The sequence below is a fragment of the Lepisosteus oculatus genome, chromosome 1 (assembly GCF_040954835.1).
Source record: "Lepisosteus oculatus isolate fLepOcu1 chromosome 1, fLepOcu1.hap2, whole genome shotgun sequence".
Classification (NCBI taxonomy): domain Eukaryota; kingdom Metazoa; phylum Chordata; class Actinopteri; order Semionotiformes; family Lepisosteidae; genus Lepisosteus; species Lepisosteus oculatus.
The window spans coordinates 55,291,033-55,306,037 of NC_090696.1; the positions used below are offsets into that span (position 1 = coordinate 55,291,033).

Consider the following 15,005-nt stretch of genomic DNA (forward strand, 5'->3'; position numbering starts at 1 on the left):
CTGGAGCTGTTATCTGGGTTTTGTGGCTCCTCACGTCCAGATTCAGACCCATTGCCCATTTTCATCTGACCACTCAAGGATATCCCCTCAGGCCATTACATAGACAGAACTCTTCTTTGCCATAGCTTTCCCCATGTATGGCACAGCAAAGTTATCGGTAGAAGTCATCAATAAGGCAGCTTAATTAGAGAAATCTCCTAATAACACGTCAGCTAGTCTTGAAATGATTAACGATGAAATGGTAGCCTTGCGAACTGTGGCCATGCAGAATAGACTAGCCTAAGACTATGTATTACCTGCTCAAGGGGGGGCATGTGCAGTGATCGGAGCAGAGTGCTGTACATATCCCCACCAATTCTGAGCATATCACAGACTTGGCACAGCATATCTATGATGAGGGACAGGAATACCATAATTATAATCTGAATGATTGGGGAATTGGCAAATGGCTTCATTCTCTTTTTGAGTCTTGGGGAGGCACACTTGTACATCACTCGTTTCTAAAGTAAAAACAAAAGGAAAGGAAATCTATTGATGCTTACGTGCAGAGAATAGTGGCTTATGCTATATTTTATAAGGGGAGACTGACGGAATTATTCTTAATTCCTTGTTTTTTTACATTTGAAACATTTATGTCTTGTAACTTTCCACTCCAACGGTTGTGAAAGTATGTAGTTCTGCTTTTGTCTATATATCCTGAACTGTCAACATATGTTATGTTGCAAGGCATAACTGCCATATGTTCCTGGCAGAGTTACAAAAACAATGAGGAACTTGACTGCTGAGTTTGACTGAGTTTGACTGCTCTTCAAGTGCACAGCTAATGTCTAATTCCTTTTATGAACATTGTTTACAGCAAAGCATATGTTATCCATCCATTGTTGGAGTAACCATTTAACTTGTTTTACTGTATAAAAAGACCACACTTTGTAATACTTCTTTGAGTCCTGATTGACAAAGTTTGGCTCCCACATGCAAATGCAATAAAGGTATATCTGTCTGAATGTTCACCAGAGTTGCTGCCTTTTACCTGATACTACAGGGCTCATGGGAATTTTGGACAGGACGCAGGGGTTACACCCCTATTATTTTCGATTAACGCCTCGGGATTTTTCATGATCACAGAGAGTCAGGACCTCAGTTTTACATCACATCTGAAGGACGGTACCTCTTTACAGTATAGTGTCCCCCTCACTGTATTGAGGCATTAGAACTCACATAGACTGCATGCTGGCCCCACTAACACCTCTTCCAGCAGCAACCCAAGAGGTTAGCCTACTGAGCGGGATGACAACATCTCCTTGCCTTTCACAATGGCCATACTACCTGCAAGTCTGGCTAAGGGGAACCTTCACTGACTGGGAAATTTCCTTGACCTTGCAACATTCAGGCATCTGTTTACTTCCTTGCTTACCTCCACTACCTATTCAGGAGCTATATATTTCCTCTCTGGGATCTGGTCTAGTTCAGTTCAAGACCCAACCCATAACCCCGGCCATGGGGGTGTTACAGCATGAGCAGTTTGAACTTTTCTGTATAACTTTGCCTCTCCGCCCTCTGGTCTTTGGATATCCCTGGCTGTCACAAGCTGATCATAACCTACACCTGGACTGGACTACCAGACACCTCAATGCCTGGATCCCAAAATATCAGGAAACCTGCCTGCAAAACCTGAAACTTCTGGAATGCCTGTCCCTGACCCTGGCTAGTTTACCAGACTAATGCAAAAAGTTTGGAGATATTTTCTCCAAGGCACAAAGTTTACTGTTGCACCAACCCTATGATTGTCACTTTAATCTCCTTCCAGTGATGATGCCTCCAAAAGGCAGCTTGTTTGCTTTCTCCATACCAGAAACCAAAATAATGAAAGGACATGTTGAAGAACACATTTGAACCTTGTCACCCACAGGGTTGTTTTTTTTGTGGCCAAGAAAGATGAATGTATAATACCAGTCCAAATAAGATCATGAAGAAAAATCGGTACACTCTCCCACTTATTTCCTCACTCTTAAAGATAGCTGGCCAAGAAACAGTTTTCACTAAAATCATCCTAGAGATCCAGCTATTCAGAATGCAAAATGGATAGTGCAGAAGATCACAGTATACACATTGCACACCAACCCACCACACATTTGGAAGGGTTGGAAGCATTTGTGCTGTTGCCAGAAAACATTTGGTTTCGAATCCTGGTCAATGCTATCTAATTATAGAATTTAAGTTGTATGATGTTTAGACGTGTATTAATTTTATTCTATATATATACCAAAAATAGCTTATTATTATAGCTTGTTGTTAATGCAATGTGCTTTTTCAGGTTTACATCTGCATTAAAATAATCTATATTTTGTCTTAATGAAAATTTCAGCAACAAGTAATAAGAAAACACTTTAAATTTTGATTATAAAATATATTTCACACACTGTACTATAGTGGCTTTAAAACCCTACAGTACCATACTGTATTTACTGTGTATACTATATATTTATATACCAGTTACATAATACTCCAGTTGATTACTGCTCAGTACCATATGATGCGCAGTACTACACAATCTAAAGACATCCTGGGAGCTTAAATTATGAGGGAAGAATGGTTATTTCTATCTAGCCTGTAACTAGATAACAAATTATCTAAATGTTGAAACTGTTAAATGATGGAGAAGACAGACATGTTACACCTTTCAATGAGCCAGTTACTCACTCTGTTGTTTATTAATATACTGCCGAGATACAGATGGTTTTGTTATGTGAATCTTGTTCATACGCTTGTTATGGTTTTAGAACAATGTGCTCACTTATTAAACTCTGAGATCCTATCTGATTTGACTTTCTTTTCTTTTCATTTGGCTGAAAGAGAAAAAGATGTAGTTTTATCAGACACTCTGAGTCAAACTTCTGTCATACAGTGATACAGACATGAGCAATGCCACCCCAATATAACAGTGTGCTTAGGGTTAGCATAGTTAAAAAACATGAACAAAGATTACATTTCTGATATGTCACATGTGATAATCACATGAAGTCATATCCACAGACAGGCCAAACCAATAGTGTAGAGAGCATATTATCTTAATATACTGTGTAACAAAGTTTGTACTGTACCAAAGTTTACCTTGGTCATAACACTCTACGTTACAAACTATGAGTATTTCACTGTCTATTGCAACAGCATCAACAGCAGAATGTATTTAAAACAAACATGTTTAAATGTTTCTAAAATAACCACAAGTGAAAGAATTAAAGAATTTGATCAAAAACATGCATAGGAATATAATTTTAGATGCTGTATACATGTAAAAAACCTAATTGAAATTTCTGGTTAAGGGCAACTTTAAATTATCTTTCTATTTACAAGGAACTTTGAGATTGTTGGTCTGGAGGTTCTTTCATGTTTTTACTTAATATTCAGAAATGAGAATATACCTTACAGCTTATTTTATTGTTAGAAAGAGTTTATTATGCTTAAGAAACAATTAGTTTAAAATAAACCCCGCACCCATTTGCCAGAGAATCCTACCACTCAGGCACTGATGTATTTAATGGAATATGTCACCACTTTCCCAAATTAACCACAACAAGTGGATGCAAGGGATGTTGATGCAGAAAATGTTTATGAAAAAGGTGGAATACTAATGTACCTTATTTTTTATTTTAGCTGTATACTGTTCCATCCATACCACTACATATGGTGTATTTACAGCCTTATTTTATTACTCACTTTGTTAAGGTGTAGGGGTGAAACCTACAGTATTGTGTTACATTTGTATGTATTTGAGAGACTTCAGAACTATTTGACTGATGTGTAAAAAATGTAACACAATGTGTGCTGTGGTGAAAAAGCTATTGAGCACAGAACATCTTTCCTTTATGTAGTTTATTCTTATCTGAGTATAAACAGAAAATACAGTTTCATAAATTAAAAAAAAGTTTCACAAATTAAATTGTGTTATTCTGCTTTATATGGTCAAGTATTTCATACATATATATAGATTTTGAATAGCAATTCTTGCATTATGAATTTGCTTACACTGGGGTTCCGCTTTCTTCAAGCCTATGTGTAATAACTATTACATATAGCATAAACTAAAAAAAAACTAAGGTTTCTAAAAATGCAACCAGGTACTAGATGTTGTTTGATAAAAGTTGTGACAATTTTCACAAACCGTGACCTTTAGAATGCCTGTGGTATGAAGGCCCTGTGTGTTTTGTTTGCAAAGTTGTTGACATCTGAAACATTGTCTCAAAAAAGTCATTTCAATAAGAAAGTGAAGGCTGTGAAAACACTGCCAAATCCCCCTGAGCAAAATACAAACAGTTTGAAATGATTATTTATTAATAATAAACTAATATTGTTAATAATGTTCAGATATGTTATTATATAGTTTCAGTGGTCTTTTTAATACCGCTTGAGTCAAGGTGAACGAGTCAAAGAAACTGATGCAGATGTTTACAAAGTGGAATATGGTACTACTACCAGCTATATAAATATATTATATTTAAATCCATAAATTTATATAATTCATGACGTCAGGAAACTATTTTAATTTTCAGCTGCCAAAATTTCTCAAGTTACATGACTCCATATTTATAATTCCTATTATGTGGATTTAAAAAAGTATTACAACTATTTTCACAACAAAAATGACAGCAAGTAAACAAAAAAGGTATAAAGCTGAGGTCGCTTATAGCCGCAAGGGTGGTAATGTGTCAGAATTCAAGCACAAGAGACGAGAGAGTGGGGACACACCCAAGGAGACCTGAGTAATTGAAGGTGTGGATTCTCCGGGAGAAAGGGAATCTGAAAAAAATAATTGATTACCGGCTGACAGGGCTTAATCAATCAGTAATGAAAGGGAAAATGGAAAGCTCTGAGACAGAACTGCCTGGCAGAGCAAGAAAGGCCCCAGTTAGTCAGCAAGAAAAGAAGCAAAGTGTAGTGACAAGGCTTATTGAAATACAAGAATTAAGTTTGCTGCTCCCTTGCCAGTCCCTCCCTCCTTCATCTCAGTGGTGCCTGATACAGAGAGGCCATTCCATTTGGTTCACAATTAAGGTGTTTTTCTAGCTGATAGAGTGTCCTGATAAGGAACAACTCTCAAGGCTGAGACACATGAACCACCCTAACAAATGGTCATCTCTGATGCCTTAAAGTCTGGGATATTCTGGGAGAGTCTCATCCCAAGTTTGTTTACAACCCTAAGGTCAGAGTGCATTGTTACTCATCCTTAGCCAATCAGGAACTGGTAGGGCAGGTTAAACCCACGTGGGTCTTGAATGCCCATGAAACTTTCAACCAATGAACAACCGTGGTTCCTCCAGCTAAAACAGGCAGCACAGAGTCCCTCAGGGAGCCTCAGGGACATTCTCGATTCAGCGCCTCCGGATATTCTCAGACTCAGCCCAGACAATCACGTATTGGCCAGTGTGTCCGAGTGTTCCTTTATTCTAAGAGTCGAGAACAGAGGTTGCCAGCACGTAACCAAAGGATCCACCTGGTTAGCCCAGCAGCAAGCCTCGTGAACCCACCGCAAAAGTTCACCTGATCAACAACTGAACTATGGTCTGAACTGTGGACAGCTGAATATCAGTATTCAGAACTAGCGCTTCATCAGGACCAAACCTTTCTTCTTCCTGTCTAAAAGAGTGTGACCTGCTTGGACCCGCAGTCACGTTTCTCCTGTGCACAAACTCTGCTAGAAAAGCCAGCACTAACTAGCCTGTCTTCAGAGAGCCTACTACTAAAGCATCTCAGCAGAAATCTCTTCCTCCTTCTCCCACCACGTCGCAAGCTGCAACAGCACTGCCTGACACGAGCCAGAGAGGGCCGATTGGACACAGCAACAAGCCTGCTGCTATTTCTTTGTCCGCAGGAGATCTGAATCCACACAGATTGGATGAGTATTCAACATTCTGCATTACAGCTCAAGAATTCAATTGTTACCTCAACCCCAGTTGATATCAATTTAATTCCTATGAGTGATGTACTTGTTTTTGAGTATCTAATGTAGAAGTTGTAATCCAAGTTCATTTACGAATGGTCTAAATGAATGATATACTGAATGTATGTTCCTCTTGGTATTTGTAACTCTTCATGATTGAATATATACCTTTTGTATTCTGCTACCCTCACAATAAGATCTGTTATGTTTATATGCACATTTTATGCATTAATAATGTATTCTCGTGTAATAGTATCCCTGTGTGCGCGTATTTGAGTTATTCCGAAAGTTTGACTCTAATAGCCATCAAAGAATCATTTTGTGACTTACTGCTACAATTAATAATTGTCCCAGTAAATGCACAAACCCCTACATTTATAGGTGCCTCGTGAGAGGATGCCTACTAAAGCAAAGTGCAATGTTTTAGGAGATGCCAGCTCCCTGCATTCCTTGTATCCAAAGAGAGAGGCTGACATTGCAAAGCGCCAGGCCCAAATTAGACTGCTCATTCCAGCCTGCCAACCAGAATCTGAGACCCTCAGCTCTGGAATGGAACCACCAAACCTCCAGAAGGAAAGGCGCCAGAAGGTTTAAGTAGACAGCCCTCCAACCAACCTGGGGTAAAGGCCAGCAAGCCCACAGGCTGATACACAGAACAGGAAAAAGGAAAACAGTCCCCTCAGAGCACAGCTGTCCGTTGACCTGGAGGTTTATCTGAGAAGAGGGGTCTCACCAAAAGGGGATTGCATGGGTTGAGCCCTGGGGTCCTGGATAACAGAAGCTGCCTCCTTGAAGAGGGACTGAACCACAGGAAAAGGAGGCCAGCAGAGATGAGTCCAGGGTTCCAGGTTTCCAGGATGGAGGCCAGGAGCCACTATACAGTTACAGTAGGAATTGGCTGTTGCAGTGCCGGAAAAATCCTTGAGTGGGGTTGAATCAAACTGGAACTGAAATACAGGGCAGCATGGAGAGAGCCCTGGGTTCCTGGACAACAAAAGCTGCCTCCTGAAAGTGGAAAAGAACCACTAGGAAGGGTGGCCAGCAGAGAGTCCAGGGTTTCAGGGCGGAGTCCAGGAACTGGGTATTGTGGTGCTGAGAAAATTCTGGAATGGATTTGAATCAAACTGGAACTGAGGTGCAAGTCTGTACGGGGAGAGCCCTTGGGTGCTGGACAAGAGAAGCTGCCTCCTGGGGTGGAAGTGTCCGGGGTGGATGACTGGAGCTGCCGCACGTTCAGGAGCTGCAGTGCTGAGTAAAATGCTGGAGTGGACCTGAGTCAAAATGGAGAGTCAGGGCAGACTGCCTCAGTGGTAATAAGGTGAGGGTGATCAGCGTAAAGCCCAGAAATCATAACCCTGGCAAATCAGCCCATCGACAGAATTGTGCAGCCTCAGCTATGGAGGTTTCAGAGGCTTCCTGTGCCAAGCTCCCAGGAAAAAAGGAGAACACTTGGGTATCTTGGTCCTGGAATGGCATCCTGTTGCCAAGCCTAGATTGAGAACAGGAATTCAACTTTGGAGTATAAGCCCGGTGTTGAGAACCAAAGACAGGGGTGCAGACAGGTTTAGAAATCCAGGGCGAGACAACAATTTGGAGAAGTTGCTGAGGCATCTGCCTGGGGAACTGGAGAACAGGAGTGGAGAAAGCAAAAGTGCAGACAGGATGGGGTGAAATTAAATAAAAATGAAGTGGAGAACACAGTAGTGCAAAGAAAGAGGGTGAAATGAACAATGACAAAGCCAGTTAAAGTGGCTTTTAATAGAAATAAATGGGAATTGAATAATTAATTACTAATTAATACAGATAAGTGAAGAAAGGTCTGGCTTGTGCAGCTAATCCCGAAAAACTATGAGCATTTGTGAAAATGTGATGGTTTCAACCACTAGCTGAGAGACACTGCAGGAACATGATCATGACAAAAGATTAAAACATGACAGCTTTTTATAAAGTATATAAACAAAATATAGTCAGAATAAGCATGTCAAAACTTTTCCAAAATAACCACAGTAATGGAATTGAAGCCTTTGATGTAGAAAATGTTTATGAAGAAGGTGGAATACCTTTGTTTGTTTTTTTTTTACATTAAGCTACCAATACCAGCCATATACAATATGTATAATATATTTACATTTCTTAATATCCTTTATAATATTCAGAGACATTATGCTTCTTATTTTTATTGTCAGCTACCAAAATTTCCCTTTAGTTACAAAAGTCCATATTAATTTTCCATATTATGTAGACTTAAAGATGATAAACAGTAGGGAAACAGATTAAATTATTTCATTAACATCTAATGCATCACACGTGCCAACTATAAATTGTCTTCGGCCAGTGAATCACATAACATATATCTCTGCCTTATAGGTGCCATGTTTTGAAGACATAATGCGCGTTCTGAGTGGCTGCATCTATACACAATCTGACTAAGGATACCAGAAGAAATGGAAGACACACAGGCCACTATGAGTACTACAGTATGTGATGCCCTTTGGGTTTTGTAACACCCCAGTGGTCTTTCAAATCTTCATCAATGATGACCTCTGGGATTTCCTGGATGGTTTCTTGGAGACTTACCTCAGGGAGAACATTCTCTTCACAAATTTAGAAATTTGCAAATTCCACACATCTGAAGTGGCCTTCCTGGGACACAAGCTCTCCTGGACAGGCATCCAAATGGACCTTAGGAAGGTTGTGGCAGTAAGGGACTGGCCCACTCCAGCTACATTCCAGCAAATCCACTGCTCCTTGGAGTTCACATTTTGCCATTGATGTTTAATTCAAAACTTCAGCACGACTGTGTCTCCAATCACTGACCTAAGAAGGGGCCCAATCAAGGCAAATTGACCCTCGAAGCAAAGCATGCCTTATAGGAGCTGAAGAAGTTTCACCACAACTCTGATACTCGCCATTCTGATGTCACATGACCATTTGAGCTGCAGGTGGACACCTCAGATGTCGGAGCGGGTGTAGTCCTCTCAGCATTTTAGAACGCCACCCAAACTTCACCCGTTCATATTTGTCCATCAGGCAGGCTGATGGTCCCTATCCGTCTCCCGATTCAATTTTCCATCATCTATCAAATGGGTCCAAAAAATGTTAAAGCCAACACTCTCCAGAATGTACAACATGAATGACGTGCCTGCTGATCCAGTCCCCATCATTCTGCCACACTGTATCATTGTGACAACTCTACTAGAGGTGAAACAGAAGTTCATTGAAGCTCAGAATACTGAGCCTCCCCCTAAAAATACTTTTCAAAACACAAAAATATGTGCCAGTACAAATCTGACAGGATGTCGTCAAATGGGACCACTCCTGCAAACGGGCAAAGGTTTCTCACCAAGCACACGCGGGGCACCTCTTCTCTTCATTTTTCTCTCAGTTCCTGATTGGCCGTAGCATCGTATTTCAACAGGCTTCATTACAGGCCTTCACTGCTCCTGAAGACACTCCATAATCCTTACTGTGGTCAATTGGTTTTCAAAAACAGCTCATTTTTCCAACAATTGAGACTCCCATCCAATTGGCAGACATGTTTGCAAAAGAGGTATACATCCATGGTCTCTGAGAATATGAGTTGACCTGTCCTCCGGATAAAACGCAGAATCAAACGACCAAACAGAATAGGTGAACCAGGATCTGGAGACCTACATTCACCTTTCTGCTTTTTAAGATGACTTGGCTCCACTACTTCTGTGGGCAGAGTTCTCAAGAAAATATACTCCTAAATACTTCCACAGGCAAATCATAGAATGCTCTAACTCAGGTCCAATGCAGGTTGCAATATTTGGTCCACTGGAGAGGATCAGAAAAACCTGGGTTCCCTTCCACCAATTCAATCACCAGCATCTGATCAACTTCTTTCACACGCATCATTTGTCGTGCTCACAAGGACCACCCAAGGACGATTGGGTAAGTGGAGGGACCTATTTTGCCCAGGGAGGCAGCAGTTCCAGTGTTGCCTCTAGCAGCCAGCATATTTACATGGGGTCTCAGCCTTCTTCCATCTCCAGGCAAACTCATGCAGGATGCTCAGTGCTCTGATGTTAAGCTAACGTACAGTACTACTGCTTAGTACCAGTGTCTTTGATTTGTTCGTCAGGGAATTTTTCTCTATATCATTTTCTTCTAGGGCTACTCTTTTTCTGCTCCACAACCTTCTAATTTTTACTGTCTTCCTCGCTTTATAGCTCACCAATCTCTCTGTAGGTTTGCCCAACAGGCTTCCATGTAGGGAGCCTAACGTATCAGATATCTTCACTACTAAAGCCTGCATTCTCCACATCTAGCCCCCATCTAAAACCTAGGTAAACCTCTTTCCCACAAGTTCCGAAGCATTTCTGAGTGCCTGTGTTTTGGCTTGCTATTCGCCCAGATGCTGAGGTTCCGTAGCATTACATGCACCATTCTAAATGTACATACTGTCCTTATTGGACTATGCTGATGATGTTAATAGAATGAAACAAAACTACTCAAAACCACTGCTGAAAACTAGACAGCTTTTTTATAAACTGATTCATGATCTTTAAGTGGGAAAACAACTTCCTATCATACTCATTTATTCATTTTCTGTAATATTTTAAAATGAAAAATTATGTACTTTAATGAAACTGATTTTTTCAACAACATAGCAGCTGTGTACAAGACAACATTCAAACTGTTGCTGCTAATGACTGTAGCTGCTGAGTAAACTGAAACTATAAGTCTTTGAATCTGAGAGTGGTTTCAGTTCTGTGACTAGATTGTTTTTAGCCTTGCACATGCTTTTGTTAACATTAACATAGCCTGATACGTTATTTATTATTGATATTTTTTTTCACTGTTTTGTCTTCTTTGAAAAATGTTTACAGTGCTCTTGGTCAAGTTGCCATCAGCATTTGTTTTCAATTATATTATCTGGTCAAATAAAGGGTTAGATTTACATTACTACTGCAGTAATGTAAATCTACTACTAATTTACATAATGAACAGAGATATTTTGCATATTATCCTTGCTACATCACTAATTTTAAATGTTCTACAAGAAATTAGCTATTTAATATGTTTTGTTATTTTTTTCTTTTGCATAAACAATACAGTTCTTTAGCTCTCACTAGTGATCATCCTTGCAGTTAAAAAAAATACAGTACCTGCAGGGACAGCATTTTGTCATCTATACAGACCACGAGCCATTGTTGGGTTCTTTAATTTATGCAAAACTGATGCCCTAATATCGTCTCCTCAAATGCTGTGATGGAGTCTGATGCTAGGAGCATATGAATACAAGCTGAGGTACAGGTGTGGCAGACATCTGACTAATGCTGATGCTTTGAGTCATCTTCCCTTGATAAATGAGTCATCAGAGGTTCTTTTGTGGGAAATGGTGCCGGATGGACCACTGTAGGCAAGACAAATTGCTGACATGACAGCAAAAGATCCAGTCTTGTCACGTGTTCTCCACTGAGCTCTGCATGGATGTCCAGCTGCAGTTAGTGACTGCTGATTCACAGTGTTTTTCCAGAGGCAGAGGGAACTCAATGTTCACAAGAGTTGCCATATGATAGTTCTTGGGTTGGCAAGAGATGGAGTTCTTAGGTTGCTACATGGAGCACATCCAGGGTTAGTGCACATGAAAGCTCTTGAAAGAAGTTATGTGTGGTGGCCTGGTCTGGACATTCAAATAGAGCGGGAAAGGGGCGTGCAAAATGTCAGCAAACACACCATGCACCACCAAAGGCACCTCTGCATCCCTGGGAGTACACCTGGACTTTGAAGGACCAGTGATGGGCAAGATGCTATTGGTCATAGTGGATGCCTACTCAAAGTGGCTAGGAGTCATTATAACATTATCCATCTCTTCAAAGGCTGTGACGAAGGCACTACATAGATTATTCGCAAAACATGGGGTACCAGAAACAATTATGTCGGTCTTTCACATCAGAGGAATTTAAGAAATGTATATGTCGCAATGCAATACATTATGTTACAGTTGCTCCTAACCACTCTGTGCCAAATGGGCGGGCAGAGAGAATGGTACAGATTAGAGTGGGGGTATAGCTTGCAGATTCCAACCATGTACAGGATAGGGTACATATCTGTATTTAAGGTGGGGGCTCAAAGTGGGTACCCCCTACAGTTGTAGAGGCAACAGGACCACTGTCATAATTAGCAGTGATGGCTGATGGTCACATTCATTGCCGCCATGTGGATCAAATGCAGGGATGGTCGCCGGTTGAGCCTGACAGCTCGCAGTCTCTGGTGGCGGGAGGCCTGGAGGTTACCTGACCACAGTTTCAGTTGTGCATGAGGGGTCAGATTTGTCCAGTCTTGAGGATTCAGGATGGACCGCCCTGTCCACTTTGACACACACTGTGTTCCTGTCCCTGTTTCACCGGCAATACACACCTAAACGGTGCCTGTGGTTGAAAGGCCTAGAGGCCCCCATCCAAGACATCAGCATCAGGCCTTTCTGCGGATGAAGAATTATGTGGACTAGGGACAAGGGGTGTGGTGTACTGTGGAACTGAAAATTAGCTAGGGGGGGTTAAGTTCTGAGGGGAGTAGTTTTCATAGCTTTCAGTTAGCTGTTCATTGGAAGCCATGCTGTTAAATAAAGAGTTCAGCATAATCCTAGAATGCCTACATGTTTTGAGGTAGATACAGATGCAGCAATTCAAAATGCAAGGTACAATCCTGTACCGCCCAAAATTACCCATAGTTCACTGCATTGTACCGCAGTACGTGATTTGGCTGGCCAAAATGGCCGATGGGGCACTCATGGTGCATTAGTCGTTAGTGAAATTATTTAATAATTTAATCTCTTTACTGTGCATGTTTTAATCCGCTTAGTATTGAATATTTATATTTAATTTTACAACTAAAGGGAAATTTTAGTAGCTGAGCATAAAAAGAGAGGAGCACAACACGTCTGAAGGTCATATATTAATTTAGGAACATAAACATATTATGTAAACTGTATATGGCTGGTATTGGTAGTTTAAATAAAAATACACACCAGTATTCCACTTTCTTCCTAAACATTTTAAGCATCAAAGTCTTTCATTCGGTTACATACTATGGTTACTTTAAGTGTTCCTTCTGACCATATTAAGTTTAAATACTTCGTAAAAAGTCATAATGTTCTAACATGTCCTGTGAATATTTACACTCATTATCGCAGTAAAAAAATGCATACTTTTTAGAATTTAGAATACAGAATATAATATGGAATTGCATATCTAAAGAAATTAATAACAATATAATTATATTATTATACTGTGTCTTTTAAACATTAATTAACGTTTTTAAAAATATGTGTGCTCTGGAATCAAGAAAATATTAGATAATTGCATAACTGTAAATTAGCATGCAATTGAAAGGAAACAAGTTACTACATACTACATTATTGTAGAACAATGAACCTTATCAAATGCACCCAAAAAGTGGGAAAAAGGGCTGATTTGCTGAATTACAAAGAGGCCTGTAATTCTAATTACAGAATTATGCTTATTATTCATATCAATATTTGTGAAAACATTAGTATAGACAATGCCCATTCATTATGCATTCTAGTGTGTCTGGCATTTTAATAACACCTTTGAACAATTCATGCCTATACTGACATTGTCACTGGGAGACTGTGAGTTCAAATTAATGACAGCATATTACTCTGTAACTCACAACTGGCAACCCACTTAAGCTAAGCAGGTGTGAGCCTGGTCAGTACCTGGATGGAGCTCTCCTGGGAAAAACTAAGGTTGCTGCTGGAAGAGGTGTTAGTGGGGCCAGCAGGGGGCGCTCTCCCTGCGGTCCATATGGGTCCTAATGTCCCAGTATGGTGACGGGGACACTATACTGTAAACAGGTAGGCCCCATAAAACTGAGGTCCTGACCCGCTGTGGTCATTAAAAATTCCAGGGCACTTCTCCAAAAGAGTAGAGGTGTAACCACAGCGTCCTGGCCAAATTTCCCATTGGCCCTTACCAATCATGGCATCCTAATAATCCCCATCTATGAATTGGATTCATTACTCTGTTCTCCTCCCCACTGATAGCTGATGTGTGCAAGCGTTCTGGTGCAGTATGGCTGCTGTCGCATCATCCCGGTGGATGTTGCACATTGGTGGTGGAGGGGAGTCCCCATTACCTGTAAAGAGCTTTGAATGGAGTGTCCAGAAAAGTGCTATATAAGTGTAAGCAATTATTATTATTAAAAATTATAATAATAATAATAATAATAATTATTATTATTATTATTATAAATTCCATGTGAAAATACCACTGTGATATCCTTGAGCAAGGTACTATACTTGATTTGCTCCAATAAAATGCTCTGTTCTACAAATGGATGCAAATGTAAGCCTCTTTGGATAAAAGCATTTGTCAAATGTTATTAGTTGCATATATTGGTATTGTGTAATTTTAACATAATTACAGTATATCAAAACGTATTTTCACTATACAACCATATAAATATATATAATTACCATGCACTTTAAATGATATTGTTCTTTTATGTATTTACATTTTTTCTTTTGATTTTGACAAATTCACCTCCACAAAAATTAAATTTCTTGAATCAAAAAAATACTAATTTACTTACTAGAATATTTTGATTATAGTTTGAAATTACATTTGAAAATATAGAAATATGGAAAATATAAGTATGAGCAATTCATTTTATAGTTCATACAGATTTTTGTAACCATGATATTGTAAGTGATTTTGATTTTCAAAGCAATATGTAATTGCATATCACAATCAATATCAATATCTCAATAGGCTCCAAGTGAAAATAACTCAGACAAAAGTACAAAAGCATTTTTGCTATTTTGTTCTCCACTTTATACAATGTATTCATTTATGTGGATTTAAAAAATCACAGGAAAGTGGAAGAAGACTTTTCAATAGGTAGGACCACATTGCAATTTGGCCTTATTTTCTCCACATACAGTCCATAGAGTTCCATTAAAACTCATACAAATGTTCATAACTGTGTTTTCAGATCTAACTGTGGAGTACATACTGTAGTACTTTATGTGAATACAGCTTTGGTAAAAGAATACTAAATAGCCCTTGAAATAACA

General features: G+C 39.6%; 1 protein-coding gene across 3 annotated transcripts in view; it reads right to left on the reverse strand.

Moving 5' to 3' along the window:
• gabra2a (gamma-aminobutyric acid type A receptor subunit alpha2a) overlaps positions 1-15,005 on the reverse strand; it is a 389,198-nt gene that overhangs the window by 222,886 nt on the left and 151,307 nt on the right. The window lies entirely within an intron of this gene.